The sequence below is a fragment of the Anneissia japonica genome, unplaced genomic scaffold (genome assembly GCF_011630105.1).
Source record: "Anneissia japonica isolate Jap-2015-1 unplaced genomic scaffold, ASM1163010v1 scaffold1587_len1432017_cov164, whole genome shotgun sequence".
Classification (NCBI taxonomy): Eukaryota; Metazoa; Echinodermata; class Crinoidea; order Comatulida; family Comatulidae; genus Anneissia; species Anneissia japonica.
Window position 1 is genome coordinate 404,639 of NW_022713643.1, and position 9,713 is coordinate 414,351.

A 9,713-nucleotide genomic window follows, 5' to 3' on the forward strand; every position below is an offset into this window, starting at 1 on the left:
CGTAAATGTTTCCAATTAAAAATAACTATATATTTTCCCTTTCCACTGGACCTATAAATTGTTGTATAAATTTGCGTAAATGTTTCAATTAAAAATAACTTTAAATATTTTCCCTTCCACTAGACTTATAAAATGTTGTATAAATTTTTGTAAATATTTCAATTAAAAATAACTTTAAATGTTTTCCCTTTCCACTGGACCTAAAAAATTGTATAAATTTGCGTAAATGTTTCAATTAAAAATAAATATTTTCCCTTTCCACTGGACTTATAAATTGTTGTATAAATTTGCATTAAAAATAACTTTAAATATTTTCCCTTCCACTAGACTTATAAAATGTTGTATAAATTTGCTTAAATGTTTCCCCTTTACACTGGACTTAAAAATGACTTACAAATTGTTGTCTTAATTTGCGTAAATGTTTCAATTGAAAATAACTTTAAATATTTTCCCTTTCCACTGGACTTATAAATTGTTGCATAAATGTTTCATTCAAAAATAACTTTAAATATTTTTCCCTTTTCACTGGACTTATAAATTGTTGTGTAAATGTTTCAGTTAAAAATAACTTTAAATATTTTTTCCTTTCCACTCTAGCTAATTGCTGTGATTTCTTACTCTTTCAGAATGTGGCTACTGGTGATTTGGCAATTGAAGCTTTATATTTCAAATAGTCTTTGTAATTTAGTAAATAATTATTGGAAATAATTTGAATAAATAAATATTCATTGTAATTTAGTATCATATTGGTAATAATTTGAATAAATAAATATTCATTGTATTCAGTTTAGTATTGAGTATTTTTTCTTCTCGAGCATTAAAAAAGCAGGATGAGCAGGATGGGAAAAAAAAAAAGCGCCCTCGAATAGAAAAAGGCCGTAAATATGACTAAGTTATTTGGCCACAATAGTCTGTCCGGTTCTGGTAAAAATAGTGAAGAAAATCGCCCTAAATAGCCTTTTTAATCCAAAGTTTTTTAGGGTGTCTTAACCGTCAATGGCAGTAAGCGCCCTCTAACATCCAATTTTTTCAGAATAGCATAAAAACTGGCTATTAGAGGGCACTACAACCTTTATTAATTAAATTAATGACAAAGAAGACACCACCCAAAAACGCTGAACTAAAATGGCTATAGAGGGCGGTTTCCAGCACCACACAGGACCCCTTTAAATAATTTTAGAGACCCTGGAAATTTTGGATTTCTATTGGAGGGTGCCCTTCAGCACCACTTTCAATAGAAATTGAGGGACATGGGAAAAGTTAGCCTTTTTCTATTGGAGGGCGCTTTTTTCATCTTACCTGCATCCATCAGTCAAGCCATCAGTCTTCAAACTTGAACAGCAAAGAAACATCAAAACACAATTGATTTTTTTTTTATTATCTTCATAACCAAAATTATTAGGCATCAACAATTCATTATATGGAAAGTTAAAATGCAAGTTATAGTAGTTTTCTGGTTCTCTTAGTAATTCGTGAGTCCATATCTTCTGTACAATATAATCAGTTTTCCAGAATGAAGCAATTGTTGTCTTGATGCTGCAACAACTTACCTGCATCCACCAGTCTTCAAACTTGAACAGCAAAGAAAAGTCAACACACTACTTTTATTTTTTATTATCTTCATAACCAAAATTACATAAAGTAAATTATTAGGCATCAACAATTCATTATATAGATAGTTAAAATGCTCTGCTAGTAATCATAGTAGTTTTCTGGTTCTCTTGTCTGTTTGTAATCTTCTGTACAATATAATCGGGTATTTTTTTTTCAGAATTAAGCAATTGTTGTCTTGATGCTGCAACAAATAATACAACCGCAACAAATAATACAACCGCTTTCATCGGGATTATGGCATCACAATATTCAGCAAGATGTTAGCAAAACTTCTGTATTGTATTAGGCATGACAAATTAAATTAACTAAATTAAAACTAAATTAAATTGCCTATATTAGACAAAATTAATTATAATAGGTTTCTTTTCCTTGTCTTCCTCTGCAGCAGTACTTTTCCTGTCTTGCAATTGTGTTGCTGTATCCACCAAAAATAGATTCTAAAAAAAAAAAATTAGACACAAACATGAATTAAACAAAATTAAAGGTAATAATGAAGCTTCAGTATATTTCACTTAATACTTACAGTATTATTAATTCTTTGATGTATATCAAAAGTTACTTGTCATCTTGCAGAGCGTTGTCTGTCGTCTGCAAAAAAAAAAGAAAATACAGATATTGTTTTTGTATTCTTAAGCCCCTTTCAGACAGAAAATACTGCGATAATACCCTAATCATGCCGCCGTTATTGCCGTCGCAAGTTTTTGTTTACTCCATTAATCCAATATATGGCCGGATATGAAGTCATAAAACTGCTGCTTTGCAAATGTTTTTTAATGCTTGCTATGTTTGCAATACATATAAATTGAGAAAACAAGGTTTCTAATGCGTTTTGTTCAAGTGAAAAAAGAATTTAGGAAGCGTTTAAGGCAAGGCCGACTTGAATTTCAAGCAGCTAGGTGCAGGCGATTTTCGTGTCTAAAGAACCGTCAGCTTACGATTTCATCGGCTTTGTTAGCTGCAGCAGCGGTTGATGGTAGACTTGCCACAAGTCTATTATTTGTTATTATTTTTCTCATTCTGGACAGCGCCACCAACGAGAAAGTTAATTTAGAGATAGATAGAATTCGAAAAAAAGAAATCGAGTATGGGACGCCAATTAAATTAGGTATGGTGCGCACTAAGTGCAATAAAGAGTGAGTAACCTAAAATTAGGGCCTGGAACCCAGGCTACGGTTGATGGCTGCTCGTGTGACCGCCTGATTTGTTATGCCTCAGTGCGTAAGACGGCGATGAACCCTGTACCCTTTCACATTGAGTTGGGCAAAACTCGCTACAGTATTAATGCGGTATTAAGACTAGGTCCCGAGGAGGTCTAACTGAAGCCAGCTTTAGGCGTATTTACCCTTTAACATAGAACGCCGGCGTTCGAGAAATACGGTATTAATACCGTTTTGCAGGTCTGTCTGAAAGGGGTATTAGTGACTTTCACAAATACTGACTTGGGAAAACACAAGCACAGTGTTGTAGTGGTTAAGCACCAGGCTAGTTATCTGGTGTGTAAATCCCATTTCCATGTACCAGTGAGTACTGTAATGCCATTCAATGCTGTTTTAGTTCATCATGCTCAGCATGTTCCATACTTGCAAATAAAGTCATTTGGGTAGGAATTGAACAACTGAGCTTGCGCTATAGTGGCTTTGTGTTGACTCTGATTTAAGCAAAAGAAATCTTGCAAGAGTCCAATTTCCAAGTAGCAGCAGGCCTACTGTGATGTTTTTCAATTGTTTTATTTTTTTCCCAAACACCAAATATAATTCTGACAAACAGATTTGTATTACCCCATATGCACCCTTGTCAAACAGGCATGATTCCATATACTTTGACACTTTAACATTGACTGGATGCTCCTATACCTTCCTTAACCAGGAATATTGCACTATTCAGCAAATGTTCTAACAAAACTTCAGTACACTTTTCACGACTTACCCGCATGGGTCATGTTCTGTTGCTTCATCTGCTAAAAAAAACAAAAAAAAAACAAGAATATATATCAGTCAGTCAGAAGATTCAATGGACTTTCTTTATTTTTGTTTTTTGTTTTATGGGGTAGAAATAGGGAAGGTCCACCACTACAGTTAAGCATTATCTCAGACCTCCAGACCATTTTTTTTAATTTTTGGGGTTTATCGATTCATGGAAAAAAGAATACGCATTAAACGTACGTATACCGGTATACATATACGTACATGACTATTTTATCTTTTAAAAACTTTCCTAATTCTTAATCACTTGTATTGTAATTGTATATTATATTGTTTAATTATGCAACTGTACGACTTTGAAAAACAGTATACAAGTACTGAAAAGTGCAGTAAAAAGTATTTATTAGTCTAACATGATTTTGCAAATTAATTTTCATCAGCGTGTACAAGTATATAAAATGCACAGGCCTACCTAATCACATCAAAAATCCTTTTCGAAACAAGCCGCATTCGTCCGCCCGAGTCGGTTTCCACCATGCCATGCACACCTACGAAGAAACTGACAAAATACAAATTGCAATTGTTTTATTTTAACACATACAATACTTAGGCCTACCTCGTTTTGTTGATGCATACATCACAAATATACCCCATAATCATAAAACAATGGCTTTTTTTTTGCGCTAAAATACAGCTTGTCCACAATATCCGTCTTTGGAATTCAAAATCTGCTACACAGATGGGTGCGTCCAGGATATTAGGTGAAAATGGCGACAAGAATTACTAAAGTTTAATTATTGGAATAAATAATCTTTATCCAAGGGTATAAATAGAGATTATATATTTGCTTTTCCACATTGGCATGTACAAATATACACAGACACATACGAAAGGCATTTAAATTATATAAAAACATTAAAAGGATATGGACTGGGAAAACATTTAAGGATAAAAACACAGGAAAGTACAAAAAGCAACTTATTTCCACCGTGGTCCCAAAATGAGAATACTAAAATACCAGAAAAATAAGAATAGAACTATAAAAATGGTAACAAATACAATAAATACATTTTAAATACTACAGAAAATTCAAATTATAATTCTATATTGTATTATGGAGTTCAGATATATAATGATTCATTATGAGTTCCTAACAGTACAATTATTAAAACACATGGGTTTTTTTCATCTTGCCAGTCAGTTGTCCAGGTAATACAAAACAAATCCTTTATTTACCACCACACCATGCCATCACTGTCATGGAGAAGAGAAGCTGGATGCGAGCCAACAGTACCTGTGGAAACTGGCATTCTCTTAGTAAATTGTACAAGCTGCGCTAATAATAGAAAGAAAATGCCCACATGTAGGCGTTACCTGACTACCCTCTTCATCTATGCAGCAGTAGCCATCTGATGATGCTGCTTTCCTTTCAACCATGCAAGCACTTATGTCTGGTTTATATTTATCCACTTTTGGATCTTCATTACTACCTTCTTCATGAAAAGTAGATTTCGGTCGACATGTCTTGGAATAAGATAAGCCGGCACATTTGTCTGTACTCCCTGCAGATTCTGGCAACGTGTCCAACTCTTGACTCCTATAACAATTATTATTGGATTAGAAAATGTTAAAAATTGACAATGACACAATTAACAAGTTACATGAGTGGGTTTGCTTACCATTTGAGGTGGGAATGGACCTCTCACACTAGGGTTTACTGGTTTTGTGGTTGCATTTGGTACGGATTTTAAAACTGGATTCCTAAAACTTATAGGCTGACCAAACATTTTCCCACAGGCTTCAACGTACTGCTTCGGAATTTCAGGTTCTCAGCTGACTTTCCCAAAGAAAAAGTGCCTACTCACGCCCACATCCATCTGTAAACTGTTCTCGTAGCAAAATGTCATAACTTGTCTGCATCTGCTAATTCTATCCATCTAGTCAAAACATCTTTCAGAATTGCCGCAAATAATGTGTTATTGAGTGTTGTTCCGTATCTAATGTGTTGGACCACAATGGAAATACGGTACAGAAACAAATGGAAATAAACAATTAGCCTATATATAATACAATATATAATTCGCCTATATATAATACAATATACAATTGTATATTGTATTATTTATAGGCTAATTGGCCCAAGCTTACCAAGGCCCCCATACAAACTGCAGATTGCATTTTTTCTCCATATTTTTTTCCAAAAACATTAATTACTATTGTGAGCCCTCAATAATGTCATGGGTCCTCTAATAATGGCCTCTCCAGATTGACAGGGCCCCCTCAAAAAATTGTCGTGCCTTCGCTGCAATCTATCATGCGCTTCGCATATGTAACTGGGACCCACACCAACCCTTGCCCCCATTACAGTTTCCCTGATGTTCTGTACCGCTTACCCATGGCGGATCCAGGACTTTTCTTTAGATCTCAAAATATATGTTTTTAAAATACAGGTAGAAATTTTAGGGACATTTTAATGTCGAATCTAAAGCAATAGTCATTGCATTTGTGGTACATGGTGTCTGGTTTTTTTTAAAATCAAAATAGTTAATAATTTAATGTATCATTGATTATTCCAAGTTTTGGATGGAGGGGTAATAAATTGTGTAAAGCTTTATTATTATTTTATCCTACAACAATTTTCAAGAAATATCATATTACATGAAAATTACTACATGTATGCAAAAATTATAACCAGCAGGGGTTTGGAAATTAAAGTTTGCTTGTTCACAATCTTTCAACAACAAATTTTATAACATCAGCGTTGCAGACGTACAGACAAACATCTAGATCATTTCAAAGGTTCCTACTACTTTACAGCATAGGAACCAAAAAAACATGAAACGGGGAAATTAAAGTGTATTAATATAAGCTACAACCTCGAAATTTCAACCATAAATATTGAAAAAAAAATTCCATGAGAAAATTTCTTTTATTTAGCAATTATCTACACTCACAATTACTCGGTTCATGTTTTTGTAGAAACACTATTAACACAATAATAAGCCTGGAATTAAGTGTATTGCAATGCATTATTATAGAGTAAAGCCTATTTTAATACTGTAATATATTCTAATCAAAGAAAACCATCTAAAAATAAAAATAGAATCAGAGGCAATATGACAAGCAGAAAGACATGATGAAATAATTAAGGACTGAGGATAGGAAACTGAACTGAACAGATTAAAAAAAAACAAAAAACAGGACTTAATAAAATAGTTTTTTTTTTTTCAAAGGCATAATCTATTTTATTCGCATATGAAGACTGATTAAATTCAGATACAAGAAAGCATATATATAATGTTAATGTAGGCCTATGGTTTATGGACTTTTATTTATTATTTTAATTTATTTATTTTGAATACTCAGTGTAAAAATATTGGTCTTGAGGTCCAGTTAATAATAACTTATTAAAGCAAATTACTAAAGCCATGAACATATAAAATTGTCTATAAATGGGGCATACCATCCCATCCAACCCAAAATTCATTGACCAAGAAAGAATTTATTCTCACATTATAAGCTATTTAATAATGGGTCATTTACTTAGAATCAATTTAATAATGCCAAAAAAAAAGAATTATTATTCTCTGCATTTTTCTGCTACATTCTTATGTGAATTTCTCAGAATAAAACAACAGCACTATGCTGGTTTTGGGATGGCATGCCTCAAATATATCTAATAGTGCAATAACTATAACTAACTAAACATTATGAAATACAAATCAGTACAAGTAAAACAACTTATAGAATCATGATTTGAAACAAAAAGTATGTTGAATTAAAGGAAATGAATTTTCGGGCATCTAGAGGTGTCATTCAAATTCTTGGAGGTTTAGTCTGGTCCAGTGCCGGCATATCTATAATGGGGGATGTGCCTCCCACAAAAAATATATTCGGCCTCTCGCTTTCTCCCCCCCCCCCACCGGCCCTTATTGAAAAATGTTCGGCGCAAAAAAAAATCACACATAAATACTTAAAGATCTACCTGAAATCACCTAATATTGCAAGCTAGCGCCTGGTTACCTAATCATCAAGCACCCACACCCTTCCAATTATCACGTTTCAGAATAGGTAGGTGTAGTAAAACACATAATAGTGGCAAAACAGCCCCGTTACTGGATCCTCCCCTGCTAATTACACCACTGGTATGGCCCTCAGATATTAGTAGATAATAAATATTCTATCTATTGTAGCCTAGGAAAGAAATTATTAAAAGCAGTGCTCTATAATCACAACTATTGTCGAAATTGTCTAGTCCTAGTTCATTTAGAACTTACCTTGCACTCACCACAAAGCAAGCAACTCATATTGTTTGGCGTTTGAAATATAGGCCTACATTCAAGTTACAAATATTTGATTATGGATATATACATCACGGAAATACACTAAATTACAGCAAATTATGGAGTTTTCTGTAGTAAAGAATACATCATATTCGACTATATCTGCCATTCCGAGTTCACGTGGTTCTTTTGGCATTTTTGGTCCACACAGGTGGTACGTCCAGAATATTTAATGAAATGGCCGCAAGTCATGTTTTGTCAATTTTAAGCTTACAACTATATGAAAATACATACTTAAAAACGCATTAAAAATCTTGTCGAAAAAAAACAAACTTAGCGTCCGTCCCAGTGTGCACAATGATATGCACGTTACATGGAAACTGACTCGTATTATTGGCTAACGGAACTTAAAATCACAAAATATTGCTAGTTACACGTTCTTTTAATACTTAAGCCTACCTTAGTTTTGTTGATACGTACGAATATACTTTAGACCTATAATCATAAACAAAATATGGTGGGGTTTTCTATCGCTAAAATATACCTTTGTCCACCATTTCGGTCGTCACGTCAATTCATCCCACGCGGTTCTCTGGAATTTCAAAATTCACGCTCTGCCTCACAGGTGGTAATTATTCAGGATATTAGGTGAAAATGGCCACAGGAACACTGAGGACTGAGGTTGAATTGGAATATCACGTACAATGGTCATCTTATGAATCAAAACGTATAAGTACAGATTGGAAACCCTTTCCACTTGCGCGTGCAAGTATATAAAAGTAGGCCTATATACGAAAAAAAATGTATCAAAAAAAACTTCAATAAAATATTAAAATGGTAAAATACCGATAGGTAAAAACGCATTACTGTAATTAAAAAAATAATTATAAGTCTCCTAAATTAAAACACTGTTTAATTAATATACTTTGGTATTTTTAATACTATAAATTGAGTTCTAATGAGGAAACCCCCTCGGTACCAAATTTCCCGAAATTGGGGTATCCTTTGGGGATGGGATTAATATACCGATTAACTAATTAAACCAGGAAAACGGATGGGGAGAGGAGGTATTAATAATTAACGACTATGGTACCATTTCTTAGTAATCCAAACGCATCATTCATAGGTATGCAGTTTAATATTATTTTTGTTAGGCCTATCATTATTCCGGTGCCATATACCATAGAAGCATTGGAAATCCCGGATGTAAGATAGACGGATTTAGACCGCAGGTAGGCCTATGAGCGGTCAATTTTTGTTTTGTTTTGTTTTGTTTCGTTTTTTTTTTTTTTTTTCTTGTTTTTTTTTTCGTATTATTAAATTATTATTAAAATCGTATTACCTGATTGCCATATCACGATTGATAACTTTTTTTGAACTGAAACAAATATTGATTTTTTAAATTATTATTTTAACAAAGAGTATTTTTGTTTAATGTTGATATGAAGGTGACGTCTCAAAGGGTATCAGGACTTACTTTACGGTTACCAAACAAATAAACCAAGAGTTTTATTTATAAAGGCCTATTTTTCTTTGGTTTTTTTTTGTCAACATACTTATCAAATGATCGATATGTTAATAGATTTCTAAGATATATATTATAAATAAATTCAATTAAAAAATATTGGCTATAGCTCATAGATTTACAAAAATTTGCCAATTTTTAACCTGGTTTCGTTATTTAAGCTTAAAACAAGGCTTTAAGTGGCATTTATCAACCTGCAGAGGACTCTTGTGATCTCTAGGTGTCATGGAATACGAAAAAAACTGGAAAATGGCGGGGTCAAAAAAATTATACAAAAAAAAGTATGGGCTATAGCTCATGGTTTTTACCAAAATTAGCCAATTTTTAACTAGGTTGTTTTTCCCAGATTCGGCCACATGGGCCTAATTG

At 33.2% G+C, this 9,713-nt stretch overlaps 2 long non-coding RNA genes across 7 annotated transcripts in view; one reads left to right on the top strand and one right to left on the bottom strand.

Annotated features, from left to right (window-relative positions):
* The window catches only part of LOC117108712, a 25,259-nt gene extending 24,520 nt beyond the window's left edge, over positions 1-739 (top strand). For all 4 annotated transcript variants that reach the window (XR_004445403.1, XR_004445406.1, XR_004445404.1 and 1 more), the window contains one exon: positions 627-739. This is a non-coding gene — a long non-coding RNA (uncharacterized LOC117108712). The remainder of the gene's footprint in view (positions 1-626) is intronic.
* Positions 740-1,052: 313 nt separating this feature from the next.
* Positions 1,053-8,446, bottom strand: LOC117108713. 3 transcript variants are annotated; one of them, XR_004445407.1, is made up of 6 exons: positions 8,279-8,446; positions 5,027-5,133; positions 4,009-4,095; positions 3,541-3,568; positions 2,138-2,202; positions 1,053-2,051 (listed from the first exon to the last, which is right to left on the bottom strand). It is a non-coding gene; the product is annotated as an uncharacterized LOC117108713 (long non-coding RNA). The 3 variants fall into 3 exon arrangements; XR_004445408.1 differs by having other exon boundaries at positions 1,910-2,051; positions 4,911-5,133; XR_004445409.1 differs by lacking the exon at positions 5,027-5,133 and having other exon boundaries at positions 1,060-2,051.
* Between the last annotated feature and the right edge of the window lie 1,267 nt (positions 8,447-9,713).